Source organism: Lissotriton helveticus, chromosome 4_1 (assembly GCF_964261635.1).
Source record: "Lissotriton helveticus chromosome 4_1, aLisHel1.1, whole genome shotgun sequence".
Lineage (NCBI taxonomy): Eukaryota > Metazoa > Chordata > Amphibia > Caudata > Salamandridae > Lissotriton > Lissotriton helveticus.
This window is the reverse complement of record NC_136063.1, coordinates 128,291,732-128,307,817: the sequence shown is the minus strand read 5'-3', so window position 1 is coordinate 128,307,817 and position 16,086 is coordinate 128,291,732.

The window sequence follows — 16,086 nt, the reverse complement described above, 5'->3', positions numbered from 1 at the left end:
AAAAAGTGCTTAAAAATGGGGGAAGAGTGAATTACTCATTCCAAAAATACTCCTTAAATTATGGAGTGTTACAGCACCTGTAAAATGAAGACAAACAGAAGACAAACATAAACACTATTAATATAAGCCTTTCTGAATTATCATAGTGCTCCATGATGTGGCTTTAAGTGGTGTTCCCAAAGTAAACATTGATTTTTAAGCACCATCCAGATAGCCCCTAGAGGATGATAGCGGATAACTCTGGGAAGTGACGTGCTAAAGGTGTACTATTTACAAGAAACGTTCTAGAATGGGTGGGATTTAAAAACACAAATGCGTGTACTCCTTATGAAGGGATCAATGGACCTAAAAGGTCTGTGCCCCTCAAGGTGGTATATCAAGGTAGAACTCTCACTTTAAAAAGGGGCGCTATTAGCACCATGGGTCTCGGGAGGGGATCGGAGCGAACCTGGCACATCCTAGAAGAAAGAGAAGTACAGTTGTAATAGCGTGTGCCCTAGGTGATACTTAGCTCTATTTGCAGAAAGCTCAGCGACCTCGATAGCAGCGTTTACTCACGCCCTCAGTGCTCTCGACCCGCCGTAAACCTGGTTGTGGCCTCAATGCCGGACCCCGAAGATGGAAAGTCGGGGCCGGTAACCTGGTTCTTAAAGAAATCAGTCGCGTGTGCGTCCTGTTTCCGGGTGGGCGTGTCCCGCCGAAAACGAGGCTAGGGACGCACCCGCCCACCCCAGAGGGCTCGGTCTGAAATGGAAACGAGGCTTGGTTGCCGTCATTCTCTTTAAGAAGGGGCCCATTAATATTGTGATAATGCAAGGGCGGTGTTGAAAAATAGATTAAATAGCCGCGCTTGTGCCAAATATAGAAGATATAACAAGCGCTGATTTATTCAATGAAATATAATCGAAAATTAATCGCGATTAAAGTTGGAAAATTTCCGCTACATTAATCATTGGGCAAATAAACCTATCGTATCAGGAAGGTGACGAACAGACACAGAGTGTCGAAATGGCACTTTTTAGGTATAGATAATTGCTGGGTGAGAGGAACAGAGTCTCAGTTAGGCAATCGCAGGTTCATTACAGGTGAACAATGAACCAGCACTACTTGGGGGAGTTACTCAGAAAAAGTTATATCACTCTGGACAGTATTCTCAAGATAGTATTGAGCTCTATGGGATGTCATCGTTCAACCCATTTACATTGGTGCCCAAATGTCCTCTTTTGCCACACTTCAGACAGTCTTTACCAACTGCATAACATTGCTTTGAGTCCGCCAAGTGGTATGTGCTCCCGCATCTTAAACAATGCTTCTCTCCATTTTTTCCAGACGTTCTGTTAAAATTTCTTTGGAACTTATTTTTATTATTGTAGTTGTTCTGCGTCTTATTTTTTATGGCACATACACTTTCCCCATTGTCCTCCACAGTTGAAACTTCTTTATTGCTGCTTGAACTTATTTTCATCTCCTTCATGCATTTTTCTGATTCTTCAACTACTTTTGCAATTGCTATAGCCTCTTTCAATGACGGGTCGCTCGAGGCCCACAACCTTTCCTGAGTTTTTTTGCAGTGGCATTGGACGATCAATTGATCACGAATAATTTTTTCCTGCATGGCGCCAAATTTACACTTAGCTGATAGTTCCCTCAATCTGGCAACAAATTCGTCAATACTTTCATTCTGTCTCTGGGGCTGAGTGTAGAACTTATGTCGTCGCTGTTGGACCCGTCTGCTTCTGAGAGTCCCCTCACCACTATAATTTCTTTTGTTCCCCTGTACCTCCCAAAATTTGTCGCTTTTCATTTGTCTACCAGGACCTTTTTGTGTGTTGTTTCATGGGGCTAGGTGTTCCTTGACACCCAGTTGCTCACAATGTTTCTGGCACCTATGTACAAGGCGCCTGGCGAAACCTGTGGCCATTAAAGCTGAGGTTGGCAACCTGTGTGTGTTTAACCTTAAAAATGGTGGACACATATTTTCCTCATGAGAGTGACTCCCATTGGAGCCTCCTTGAACCCTGACCTTCTGAGGTTTTGGCGCCCTTTTTGGTTGGCGCGCTTTTCTGACAGGAATTCTTAAGATTTCTTCAGGTACACAAAATGGCCGCTCCAGAGCCCCAGTACGGTGGCTGTGAGTGACCATAAGACACCTCAGAATGTGTCAACCCATTGACACAGCCAGGGAAGGTTCTAGAACCTTCTGGCTGGTGCCAGTACCTTAGGGCTCTGGCTATAAAAAGCCCAGACCCTGGCGGCCATTTCATTGAAGGGAGAGGGGAGTTGATTAGACTATTACACCTAGATGCTGATAGCTGCTGAAGAGGTGTGACCCCTATTCCTGACTTGACACCAGAGAAGACACCTGCCCTGCTTACCCTTGAGGTGGCTGAGAGTACAGGCAGTAGTGTGGCAAGGGTTAATATTGTGGATACTAACTGGGGTTCCAGTCAGGCGTAATTTTGAACCCTTGCGCCTACAGCGCCTGCCCAGCTAGCACCTCTGTGCCCCAGAAGACTGTGGCCGAGTTTGTGTGCCTCCCCCCCGCCCCGGTGGCGTCATACTGAGGAAGAAGTCGGGTCGCGAGGCGTGTGCCCGATCGCTGTGACCGTGACCTCATCCTGTGCCCCCTTCACGTGTAGCGCCAAGCGCGGGGGACTCGGACGTCTCCGAGCCCCACCGGCGTTGCGCGCTTCCTGGTTGGTGCCCAAAGTGAGAAGGTGAGGTGGTGCGCCGGGGCGGGGAGAGGCCGGCCTTTACTGGGCGGGATCTGTGTCCCTGCCCTTTCCGAGACCCGGGAAACTGTTGCCGTGGGCGGGACCAGCCCCCGTGTGAGGAAGTTGGAGGGAGGTCCCGGGAGCCCGTGAGTTCCCTGATGCTGGCGTAGGAGAATACTGTGCCCGACTGAATCGCTAATCGATCCAGCCGTTGTGAGGAAATCTGATTCCCCTGTTGGTGCGCCGCGGTAAAGTGGAACTGTGCCCGACATTGAGTTAAGTGAGCGCTGAAGGCAAGAACCCCTGTGTGCGGCCGTTTGTCCGTCCAGCGACGTCGAACTGAGCCGCCTAGGAGCCCGCAGTAGCACTGCAGGCTCGAGTCAACCCCCACCGGCAGCGGACATCCTTCCCCGGTGGCCGCGTAGGGCCGAATGAAGGACTTACTGGGTTTCCTTGTCTTTCCAGTCATACGCGCATAGTTCCCGAGTGAACTAAAAGGAGTCCCCGCTCACCGTGTGACCGCAGGCAGTCCTCAGAACTCCACAAGTACTGTAAACAACCATTTACTAAAAGTGTGTTACTTACCAGAGTCAACTGCATGACTTTCTCTAATTGGTGGCAGCGTTATTAGAATGGAAATGTGGTTTTGAAGACTAAATGAACTAGAAAGTAATGCGCTATGTACAAGAGGTATTTAATTCATGTAATGGTGACAGTTGAGCCTGCTATTTAATCTATTCATTGAACAGAGCTATTCTCAATATTTATGCAATACCAGTATTCCTGAATTCCTATGTATTGTATTTATTCCCTGTATTTATTCTTAACCTGAATCCCAGAGTTTTGTGAAAAGTGAAATGTAACTGTGCTTTCCAATTGATCCCTATTCACAAGCAGAGAACTTTTACATAAATGAATCGTATTTTTCTACAGCAGTGGTGTGGTGTCCTTCTTTTTAGTGTGACTGTGCAGGGGGTTATTATTGGGTCAGAGCCGGCTTAGCACTACAGCCTTCACTGCCTTGACACTTGAGCCAAGCTACCCCCCTTTGTGCTGGGCTTGCCCATCGCAGGTCCAACATAAAATTGGTGGCAGCGGGTGGGATTGCGAGCCGTGCTTGTTCTGTACCCCATAATAATTCAGTGTGCGTCACAGGTACACACCCGGAGTTTTCTCCCAGCGGCCCTCTGATTTAACATTTTGTTTTTTTCAAATTCTCTTCTGGAGGTGGGCGGAGGTGACCCTCAGAGTCTCATATCCTTATAACCTACTTCGGGGTGGTTGTCCACACTTTTCACTGACAAGATGGAATTCGAAATGTCAGAGCTGGAGACCTATACTGTGGCACAGCTCAAGGATTTCTGTCAGGAAAGGGGAGTGTTCGTTAGGCAAGGGGCCTAAAGAGAGGAGCTCCGTACTAGTCTGCGAGCCTGGGTGGAAGCACATCTGGAGGGAACGGTAGAGGAGGAGGAGTCAGACAGAGGTACTGTCATTGAGGTAACTGCAGAATGTCCCCTGGGGGTGGGTGAGATGTCAAGCAGCCCCAAGGTAGCCTCACGGGAGGGCAGCAGTGTATCCTCAAGAGGGTTGTCAGAGACCAAGTTAGCCGACAGGAGAGAGGAAAGACAGTTCAGATGGGAGTTGGCCAAGCTGGAGATGGAGGATAGGAGAGAAGGGAGGAGGATGGAACATGAGCTCAAGCTACGAGAGCTCGACCTCCAAGCCCGTAACATCACTCCGCAGGGTGTCGAGTCAAAGGAATTTGTCAGGGAGCCCAGGCCTCATTTACCCAAGGACGTGGTCGCCAGTTATACCGCTGGAGACGACATAGCCAAGTGGCTGACAGCCTATGAGGTCTCCTTAAGAGCCCATGGGATCCATGAGAAGCATTGGGGTGGTGGACTGTACCGCTACATGCCTCCGACAGGTAGGGATGCCCTATTGGCCCTAGACCGGGAGGAGCAGGTAGATTACCCCGCCATGAAGGTGGCGCTCATCAGAAAGTTTGAGTTGACCCCAGAGAAATAACGGCAGGGGTTTAGGGGCAGCCACAAACTGAGCTCACAGAATTGGGTTGACTTCCTGCATTATGCCAAGAAAGCCCTAGATGGGTGGGTCCAAGGTAGTGAGGTGGAAGACTATCGAGGGTTGTACGACCTAATACTCAAGGAACATCTACTCGAGAAATGTCTTCCCGAGCTGAGGCAACACCTGGTAGACAGCAAACTTAAATGCCCCCGTAAGCTTGCTGAGGAGGCGGACATTTGGACAAGTACCCGAGTGTCCACCAGGGGGACGGGAGGCGATTCTCAGAAGTCCGGACAGCGCGCTCCCCAGAAGAAAGAGGGGGGAGATAATAAGCAAAAGGAGTTCTCCAAAGGCCCCCAAAATAACTTTAAGGGGAAAAGTTCCTTCTCCAACTTTAAGGCTAACCCGCAGAAACACCCTAATCCTGGCCAGAGTCAGCAGCCAAGGGTTGTCCATTGCTTTGAGTGCGGTGGTGTTGGACATTATAAGGGAGACGTGAAATGCCCAAAGAGACCACCCCCTCCCACTGGAGGAAAGGCCCCGGGAGTTGCTAGTGTAGTGCTCGGGGAGGAGATGCCCTTAGTTAAGGGGAGGGAGTGGGGGGGAGTCACCTTAGTGTCCCTGGGTGATCGGGAAATGGTTCCAAAGATCCAGGTGCCCAAGTATGGGCAGTGGGTCACCATCAATGGCCATAGAGGGGAAGCTCTGAGAGATACAGGAGCCAGTATGACTATGGTAAGGAGTCATCTGGTGTCCTCAGAGCAGGTAATTCCAGGCGTACTTCATCCAGCCGCGATGGCTGACGGCAGAATGGGCCACTATCCTGTGGCCGAGGTTCCCTTTGAGTGGGGAGGGGTTGCAGGTTCACTTCGAGTTGCCGTAAGCCCCGCCGTGCCAGTTGATTGTCTGCTGGGCAATGATATGGAGCACAATGCTTGGAAGGAGGTGGAATACCGGACTCATTCTGAGATGCTGGGTACACCTGATTGGACCTGTGTGAGTACCAGGTCTGCGGCTGCTCGGGAGGAGAAGTCGCATGGGTTGGAGCCTGGAACAATGGCCCGCCCAGCTGCTGATGAGGGAGCATCTCGAGGACAGGAGGAGCCTGCCTCGATGTCCGTGCCCCGTGAGACAGATAGGCCACCTGTGGAGGTGGACCCGGAGTCCGCGGAGGAGGACATGGTTCTGATGGAGGACCTACCTATCCCCGCTGAGTGGCGAGTGGAGGAAGGACCGTCCAGGGAGGAACTAAGCAAGGGACAGAGGGAATGTCCCACATTCGAGGGTCTAAGGCAACAGGCTGAAGCCCAGGCAGCAGGTAACGAGTCTGGGAACTATCGTGTTTACTGGGAAGAAGGCCTCCTCTACAGTGAACCCAGGGCGCCAGTGCACGGACTGTCACGGGCCCTGGTAGTCCCACAGTGTTACCGAGCCTTCCTATTAGAGTTGGCTCATGAGATTCCCTTGGCAGGACACTTGGGTCAGGACAAGACCTTTGCCCGGCTTGTCCCCCACTTTTATTGGCCTCGAATGAGGGTGGCGTCCGACACATACTGTCGGTCGTGCGTGTCATGCCAAGCCAGTGGGAAAACAGGGATGAAGCTGAAGGCTCCCCTGGAACCACTTCCCGTCGTTGGCACCCCCTTTGAAAGGGTGGGCATAGACATTGCTGGGCCCCTAGATCCACCGACATCATCCGGTCACAGGTTTATCCTGGTACTGGTGGATCACGCCACAAGGTATCCAGAGGCAGTTCCTCTGAGAATCATTACTGCACCGGTAGTGGCGAAGGCCCTGATGGGGATCTTTACCCGAGTGGGATTCCCCAAAGAAGTTGTGTCTGACAGGGGGACCAACTTCATGTCAGCGTATATGCGGGCAATGTGGAAGGAGTGTGGAGTGACCTACCGGTTCACCACTCCTTATCACCCACAGGCCAATGGCCTCGTGGAGAGGTTCAACCAAACCTTAAAGGGTATGATCAGAAGTCTACCCGAAAGCCTGCGGAGGAAATGGGACGTCCTCCTACCCTGTTTGCTCTTTTCCTACAGGGAAGTGCCACAGAAGGGAGTGGGCTTCAGCCCCTTCGAGCTTTTGTACGGGCACCCTGTACGTGGACCTCTCAGCCTGGTGAGGGACTCCTGGGTAAAGTCTCCCCGGAAAGTTCCCCAGGATGTGGTGAGCTACATGCTGGCCTTCCGGAGCCAAATGGCTAAGTTGTGGAAACAAGCTTCTGACAACTTGGAAGCCAGTCAAGCAGTCATGAAAGCGTGGTATGACCACAATGCTCACCCAGTGGAGTTGGAGCCTGGACAGAAGGTGTGGGTGATGGAGCCGGGGGAGCTGAGTGCTCTCCAGGACCGTTGGACAGGCCCCTATGAGGTATTGGAGAAATGGGCAAGTCTACCTATCTTGTGGACGTAAGGACCCCTCGGCATCCGCATCGGGTGTTACATGCCAATCGCCTCAAGCCCCACTATGAGAGGCCCGAAGTCATGCTGATGATGGTGACTGACGGATCGGAGGAAGAGGACACTGAGCCTCTCCCCGACCTCTTTGCGTCTCAAGAAAAGGATGGGTCAGTGGAGGGAGTAAAACTCTCACCATCCCTGACTCCTGAGCAGCAGGGGGAATGTCGCCAGGTCCTGGGGACATTTTCTCCGCTGTTCTCCCTTGTCCCGGTTAAGACCCATCTGTGTACCCACGACGTGGACACAGGAGACAGCCCACCTGTGACGTCAAAGTCTTACCGGCTGTCTGTCAGGGTGAAGGCCAGTATCCGAAGCGAGGTAGCTAAGATGCTGGAGCTAGGAGTCATTGAACCTTCAAGCAGCCCTTGGTCCAGCCCGGTGGTTTTGGTACCCAAAGCTGCCCCACCTGGCACCACACCAGAATTACGATTCTGTGTGGATTACCGAGAACTCAATTCGGTAACGAAAACCGATGCTCATCCGTTCCCTCGGGCGGATGAATTGATTGACCGGTTGGGAGCTGCCCAATATCTCAGTACCATTGACCTCACTGCAGGGTACTGGCAGATTCCCATGACTGATGGAGCCAAGGAAAGGTCAGCCTTCTCCACACCTGATGTACACTTCCAGTTCTGCGTTATGCCTTTCGGGCTCAAGAACACTCCTGCCACTTTCCAGCGGCTGGTGAACACGATCCTCACCGGGATGGAGTCATTCTCTGCTGCTTACTTGGATGACATAGCTGTCTTCAGTAGCAGTTGGGAGGATCACTTGCAGCACTTGCAAGCCGTTCTCCAGGCCCTGGAACGGGCTGGCTTGACGATCAAGGCCAGCAAATGTCAGATTGGACAGGGGTCGGTAGCATACTTAGGTCACTTGGTGGGCCGGGGAACGGTGCAGCCCCTTCAGGCGAAGATTGAGGCAATAATGGCCTGGAAACCCCCCAAGGCCCAGACTGAGGTCCGAGCCTTCCTGGGCCTCACAGGTTACTACAGACGGTTCGTGAAGGGGTATGGCACTATCGTGGCACCCCTTACAGAACTCACGGCCAAAAAGCAACCCAGGAGAGTCATCTGGACGGAGGCTTGCCAGCGAGCCTTCGACACTCTGAAACAAGCATTGTGTAAAGCTCCAGTCCTGAAGGCTCGGGATTTTTCGAAAGAGTTCATTGTCCAGACAGATGCATCCGATATTGGCATTGGGGCGGTGCTATCGCAACTCAATGAAGAGGGTCTGGATCAACCCGTGGTCTTTCTGTCACGGAGACTGCTTCCCCGGGAACAGAGGTGGAGTACCATTGAGCGGGAAGCCTTTGCGGTGGTCTGGGCACTGAAGAAGCTGCGACCATACCTGTTTGGTTCACACTTCCTTGTTCAGACGGACCACCGACCCCTTCGCTGGCTCGTGCAGATGAAGGGGGAAAACCCCAAACTGTTGAGGTGGTCTATCTCCCTACAGGGAATGGACTTTCGGGTGGAACATCGGCCCAGAGTTGACCACGCCAATGCAGACGGTCTCTCCAGGTATTTCCGCCTTAGTGTTGAGAACTCCCAAGGGGTTGGGTAGCTCTCCCCACTTTCAGCTGGGGGGGGACGCGTGTTTGACCCGTCTGCTTCTGAGAGTCCCCTCACCACTATAATTTCTTTTGTTCCTCTGTACCTCCCAAAATTTGTCGCTTTTAATTTGTCTACCAGGACCTTTTTGTGTGTTGTTTCATGGGGCTAGGTGTTCCTTGACACCCAGTTGCTCACAAGTTTTCTGGCACCTATGTACAAGGCGCCTGGCGAAACCTGTGGCCATTAAAACTGAGGTTGGCAACCTGTGTGTGTTTAACCTTAAAAATGGTGGACACATATTTTCCTCATGAGAGTGACTCCCATTGGAGCCTCCTTGAACCCTGACCTTCTGAGGTTTTGGCGCCCTTTTTGGTTGGCGCGCTTTCCTGACAGAAATTCTTAAGATTTCTTCAGGTACACAAAATGGCCGCTCCAGAGCCCCAGTACGGTGGTTGTGAGTGACCATAAGACACCTCAGAATGTGTCAACCCATTGACACAGCCAGGGAAGGTTCTAGAACCTTCTGGCTGATGCCAGTACCTTAGGGCTCTGGCTATATAAAGCCCAGACCCTGGCGGCCATTTTATTGAAGAGAGAGGGGAGTTGATTCGACTACTACACCTAGATGCTGATAGCTGCTGAAGAGGTGTGACCCCTATTCCTGACTTGACACCAGAGAAGACACCTGCCCTGCTTACCCTTGAGGTGGCTGAGAGTACAGGCAGTAGTGTGGCAAGGGTTAATATTGTGGATACTGACTGGCGTTCCAGTCAGGCGTAATTTTGAACCCTTGCACCAACAGCGCCTGCCCAGCTAGCACCTCTGTGCCCCAGAAGACTGTGGCCGAGTTTGTGTGCTTCCCCGCCCCCCCGGTGGCGTCAGACTGAGGAAGAAGTCGGGTCGCGAGGCGTGTGCCCAATCGCCGTGACCGTGACCTCATCCTGTGCCCCCTTCACGTGTAGCGCCAAGCGCGGGGGACTCGGACGTCTCCGAGCCCCACCGGCGTTGCGCGCTTCCTGGTTGGTGCCCAAAGTGAGAAGGTGAGGTGGTGCGCCGGGGCGGGGAGAGGCCGGGCTTTACTGGACGGGATCTGTGTCCCTGCCCTTTCCGAGACCCGGGAAACTGTTGCCGTGGGCGGGACCAGCCCCCGTGTGAGGAAGTTGGAGGGAGGTCCCGGGAGCCCGTGAGTTCCCTGATGCTGGCGTAGGAGAATACTGTGCCCGACTGAATCGCTAATCGATCCAGCCGTTGTGAGGAAATCTGATTCCCCTGTTGGTGCACCGCGGTAAAGTGGAACTGTGCCCGACATTGAGTTAAGTGAGCGCTGAAGGCAAGAACCCCTGTGTGCGGCCGTTCGTCCGTCCAGCGACGTCGAACTGAGCCGCCTAGGAGCCCGCAGTAGCACTGCAGGCTCGAGTCAACCCCCACCGGCAGCGGACATCCTTCCCCGGTGGCCGCGTAGGGCCGAATGAAGGACTTACTGGGTTTCTTTGTCTTTCCAGTCATACGCGCATAGTTCCCGAGTGAACTAAAAGGAGTCCCCGCTCACCGTGTGACCGCAGGCAGTCCTCAGAACTCCACAAGTACTGTAAACAACCATTTACTAAAAGTGTGTTACTTACCAGAGTCAACTGCATGACTTTCTCTAATTGGTGGCAGCGTTATTAAAATGGAAATGTGGCTTTGAAGACTAAATGAACTAGAAAGTAATGCGCTATGTACAAGTGGTATTTAATTCATATAATGGTGACAGTTGAGCCTGCTATTTAATCTATTTATTGAACAGAGCTATTCTCAATATTTATGCAATACCAGTATTCCTGAATTCCTATGTATTGTATTTATTCCCTGTATTTATTCTTAACCTGAATCCCAGAGTTTTGTGAAAAGTGAAATGTAACTGTGCTTTCCAATTGATCCCTAGTGTGACTGTGCAGGGGGTTATTATTGGGTCAGAGCCGGCTTAGCACTACAGCCTTCACTGCCTTGACACTTGAGCCAAGCTACCCCCCTATGTGCTGGGCTTGCCCATCGCAGGTCCATCAGTCGCATAACCACATTCACATGTTTCGCAAACCTTTTCTCTAGCTTCATAACAGCTTATTTATATACATCATCCAAATCCTCTCCCTCAGGCAGATATTTAAAAATATGTTGCCCTTCTTTCCCTAAATTCCCCAAAAGTAATGCTTTCTTTCTTGCAGCAGGAAATTCAGTGCCATCTAATGCCACTAAATAGTTCTCGAAGCAGTCTATCCAATCCTCCCATTCCACATTTGGTTCACCTGGAGACATCAAGAACGCTGGTGGAATTACTATAGCAGTGCTAACATCCATTTTTTAGCTGCACTTCAAACTTCTCACCAAAAGATTGCAGTAAGATCCCAGGGCCTCATTTATGAGGCCGTGCGTCACTTTTACGCCGCCGGTGCGTCACTTTTTGTGACGCACCAGCAGCATAAATAATGTGCCTTGTTGCACCATATTTACAAAGTGACGCATCTAGATAGATGCGTCACTTTGTAAACCCCTGTGCCACATTATACCTGCGCCAGGTATAATGTATGCAAGGGGGGGCGTATTGACGCAAGGAAGGGTCGTAGAAGTGACGCAGTGAAATCTATGAGATTTCATTGCGTCACTTTTAGGACGCCGTTGCGTCAAAATCTTGCCCCTGCCTCACAGCAGGCGTAAGACTGACGCAGGCCCTTTCACATGGGGCTTGCCCCATGTGAAAGGGCGCATTGCTGGAGTTGCGTCACTTTTGTGACACACTCCAGCAATGCGTCAATTTTGCGCTTACATATACGTCAGAAATACTGACGTATCTGTAACTCCTTGCGACATGATGCGTCATACATTAAATATGACGCATCATTGGTGTCGCAAGGAGTGCGCAGTGAAAAGTGACGCATCGCTGTTTTCACGCAGCGATGCGTCACTTTTCATAAATGAGGCCCCCAGAGTCTTCTTTAGAATGTTCACAACCATCCATTGAGAGCACAGATAACAGAATGCTCACAAATAACTGTGTTCACTTCCTGTTGACCACAAAATGAGTGTTCCTCAATCTGCACTCTGCCAAAGTATTACTTACTTCACACACCTCAAAAGTAAGTTTTTTTTTTTTTATTACTATGTGGTCTCACAACATCATGTCAGCTTCCTCATCTCCTTTCCTCTCTTTACAAATGTAGCACTTTAATTTCCTTTTTATTCCTCCACTACGCCGTGTTATTTATTTTAAGCTCTTTACTTTACTTAGTTGTACAATCGCGCTCTCATTCCAACTTAATTTCGCAACAGAACAGCTGCTTGACCTCGTCACACGCTTCGTTTGTCTAACGGAATCCTTGTGCATTAACTTCGCGCTGCATGTTTTAATTGTGAAGGCATGAAGACTCTTTTCACCACGCGCTCTCCCACGCGCCTGGTTGCTTCTGGCTTTCTTTATTTTCAACACTTGCTAGGAGGTTAATCACCGCGCGCTGCCTGTGTAATCCTTTGAATACTTAACACGGCTGCTCCAGCTCGCGCTTTCTCAGCTTCACCGCTCGAGCTTTGTTTATATTTGAACAGCATGCAATTAATCACACACTGTCCTTTAGTTATATTGCGCTTGAATAACTGCCAGTTCTCACAACGTTTTCAACAATATTTGTGATTTAACACTTTCATGCTTTAGTTTTCTCCGTTCCTCACTTCCTGTGCAATTAAATGAATCATTTCAATAACATTCAGCTGCCTCTGCTCCGACTTGCTCAAACAGATTACACATGTTGTGAAATCATGCAGTTCTCTTTAAAACAAAATCCTCACTCCTCCTGCGCTGTTTACAATAACGATGTCTTACAGATCCTGCGCTGGTAACATTAATGATGCTTTATAATTCCAGTCTTTTCATACATTTCTTCTCTCCTTTATTTTTAAAATTAGTTAAATACGACTGCACAGATTTTGAATGTCTTGACTGATAAAATAATTCTATTTACTTTCCCATCCTTCTTTTCTTTCAAAGAATACACATAGAATGCTCATCAAATATTAATGTCTCTTACAAGCACAGATTTCCTTTAAAATAGACTTCCTCTCCTTTTCCTTTTTAAATATATCCATGAATTTCTTTATATACTGCTCCAACTTTTTTTTGAACAAGTAGTAACTTTCAACGAGTTGGGTTCTTTTCCCTCAGTCCAGGATAACTATCTTCCTTGATAAAACATCTCCATCCAACTGTCTGGCCAGAATAAAATGTCGCCAAATTTGTTGTGATAAGTTAAAGATGTAATCCAAAAGTATTCTTCAAGTAGATTTATTCATCCAAGAAAGACCGGAACTCTTCATGCCAGACACAGCTGGACCAACTGCTCACTGAAGCCACAGGCCTGACATCAATCAATCAATCATAGCATTTGTATAGTGCGCTACTCACCCGGAAGGGTCTCAAGGCGCTGGGGGGAGAGGGGGCCGTTACTGCTCGAACAGCCAGGTCCTAAGTTGCTTCCTGAAGGAGAGATAGTCCTGGGTCAGTCGAAGGTGGATGGGGAGGGAGTTCCAAGTCTTGGCTGCCAGGTAGGAGAAGGATCTTCCTCCGGCGGTGGCTCTGCGAATGCGTGGTACGGCGGCGAGGGCCAGGCTGGATGATCGTAGCTGGCGGGTGGGTGTGTAGAAGGTCAGGTGGTCGTTGAGGTACTTGGGGCCCAGGTCGTGGAGAGCCTTGTGTGCGTGGGTGAGGAGCCTCAACGTGATTCTCTTGCTGACGGGGAGCCAGTGTAGGTCTCTCAGGTGGCCGGAGATGTGGCTGTGTCGGGGAATGTCCAGGATGAGTCGTGCGGAGGCGTTCTGGATGCGTTGGAGTCTTTTCTGCAGTTTGGCTGTGGTTCCGGCATAGAGGGTGTTCCCGTAGTCCAGTCGGCTGGTGACGAGTCCCTGGGTGACGGTCTTCCTGGTCTCGGTGGGGATCCATCGGAAGATCTTACGGAGCATGCGCAGGGTGTTGAAGCATGATGAGGAGACGGCGTTGACTTGTCTGGTAATCGAGAGGGAGGAGTCCAGGATGAAGCCCAGGTTGCGTGCGTGGTCTGATGGCTTGGGAGTGGTGCCCTGGACAGGGGGCCACCAGGAGTTGTCCCAGGCGGAGGGTGATGAACCCAGGATGAGGTCTTCCGTCTTGTCTGAGTTCAGTTTCAGGCGGCTGTTCTTCATCCAATCGGCGACGTCTTTCATCCCTTCGTGCAGGCTGATTCTGGTGGTGGGGGGGTCTTTGGTGAGGGAGAGGATCAGCTGAGTGTTGTCGGCGTAGGAGATTATGTTGAGGTTGTGTTGGCGTGCGATGTCTGCGAGGGGGCTCATGTAGACGTTGAAGAGGGTTGGGCTGAGTGATGATCCTTGTGGTACTCCGCAGATGACTTCGGTGGCCTCGGATCTAAACGGGGGGAGGTGGACTCTCTGGGTTCTTCCGGCGAGGAACGAGATGATCCACTCCAGTGCCTTTTCTTGGATTCCGATGTTGCTGAGGCGCTGTGCTAGGGTGCGGTGGCAGACCGTGTCGAACGCTGCGGAGAGGTCCAGGAGGATGAGGGCCGCTGTTTCCCCGTTGTCAAGCAGGGATCTGATGTCATCAGTGGCTGCGATCAGGGCGGTCTCGGTGCTGTGGTTGGCTCGAAAGCCGGACTGCGAGGGGTCGAGGGATCCATTCATTTCGAGGAAGGCGGCGAGCTGTCTGTTGATGGTCTTCTCGATCACTTTAGCGGGAAAAGGGAGAAGCGTGTTGGGGCGGAAGTTCCTGAGGTCGGTGACATCATCATAGAACCATCTAAAGCATCATAGGGATGCAACATTCTAATCAGAGAGACATGTAAATCAAGACAAATAGATGAACCACATAGCATATAAATATAACAGACTAAGCACATCCTTGCTTTTTTGCAGAGTTTGTTCCCCGAACCTTGAATACTACTACCCGCATCCCGCGCTGTTTTGTTTTTGTTTATCGGGTAAGATGATAGCCTTGTATTATTTACGCTGTGTGAGTACACAGGATCTAGCCTTTGGTTGTTAAGTTTCCACATATCATTATTTCAGGGTGGAAAACACAAGTTCGGCTTGGACTGTTTATATTGAGTTACTGTGAGAAGGTGTTTCTGTAGGTAACACTTGTTGTTTGCCACGCAATTTGCGTAAGTTTCATGGATACATAACTCGTATATTATTGATATAATTTTGGTTTGTTTTAGAGAGACGTTATTGTATTCTAAGTCATCCATCAGACCTGCCACAGGGGTAAGCCACTTAAGCATACATGGTGGCATGCTTATAGAACGTGACTCAAGGTTAGCACACAGTGTTTTTACACATATAGATACTTTTCTCCTTTCTCCTCTCTCATTAACACAGGGTTTGTAAATCGCTCACGTTTATCTTTATCTGTTACTTCTCTGGGGCAAATCTTGAATATCTCTGAATAGATCATTTACATTGCATTATACTTAAAATGATGTTCATATGTGGTTCTTCTGCTGATGCCGACATTGTTCTGTGTTGTAGATCTGGACGGATTTATCAAGAAGAACTTGTGAACTGTATATACTAGTTACGATTCTCTGTCAAAAACGTATCCCCTGAAGAAGGGTTCATGATGAACCCGAAATGCATTGGGAACTGTTAATTAATTTGGCAATTTTTGAATTTCTTAAACCACTGTTTTTGACACATCACATTATATTTATAAGTTGCACATTTGAAGAGACTTTGAAATGACGTGTTTAATGATTTGAATTGCACTGTAAAAGTCTGTCTAAACTTGTGCTCTAACTTTTACTTGAAGTTTTCAAAACCTTTTTTGAACTGTTTTGTCGTTTCTTTTGGTAAAACATTTTAGAGAACGTTGAATAATTTGTTAAGGCTCTTCTAGCCCTACGGCTGTGCTACATGTAGTCTTTGGCTCACCAGAGACTCACTCTCTAGCCGGAGAAGTGCACACACATAAAAAGAGGAAGACGGACAAGAAGGGGGAAAGAAATTAGAAGAAAACTATTTCACCATAAAAGTGAAAATCCTCGGAGCAGTACTTTGATTTTTACTGCTGCAACAAAACAGCCGGTGATGAAGAGAAAGTATTTGTGATTTCCCCATCATATTTCCTCACCGTCCCAGTCATTACGGTATGAGACAGTCTCTCCTCCTGACATGCACCCTAACACATTAGTATTTTTTAAAATTTATAGAGAATAAAAGCACCTCCCATATAACTCCATGCCTGCTGGTAATTGGTAACCCTGGGCGTAGTTTGGGTAGTAGCACTACACGTAGCTACGC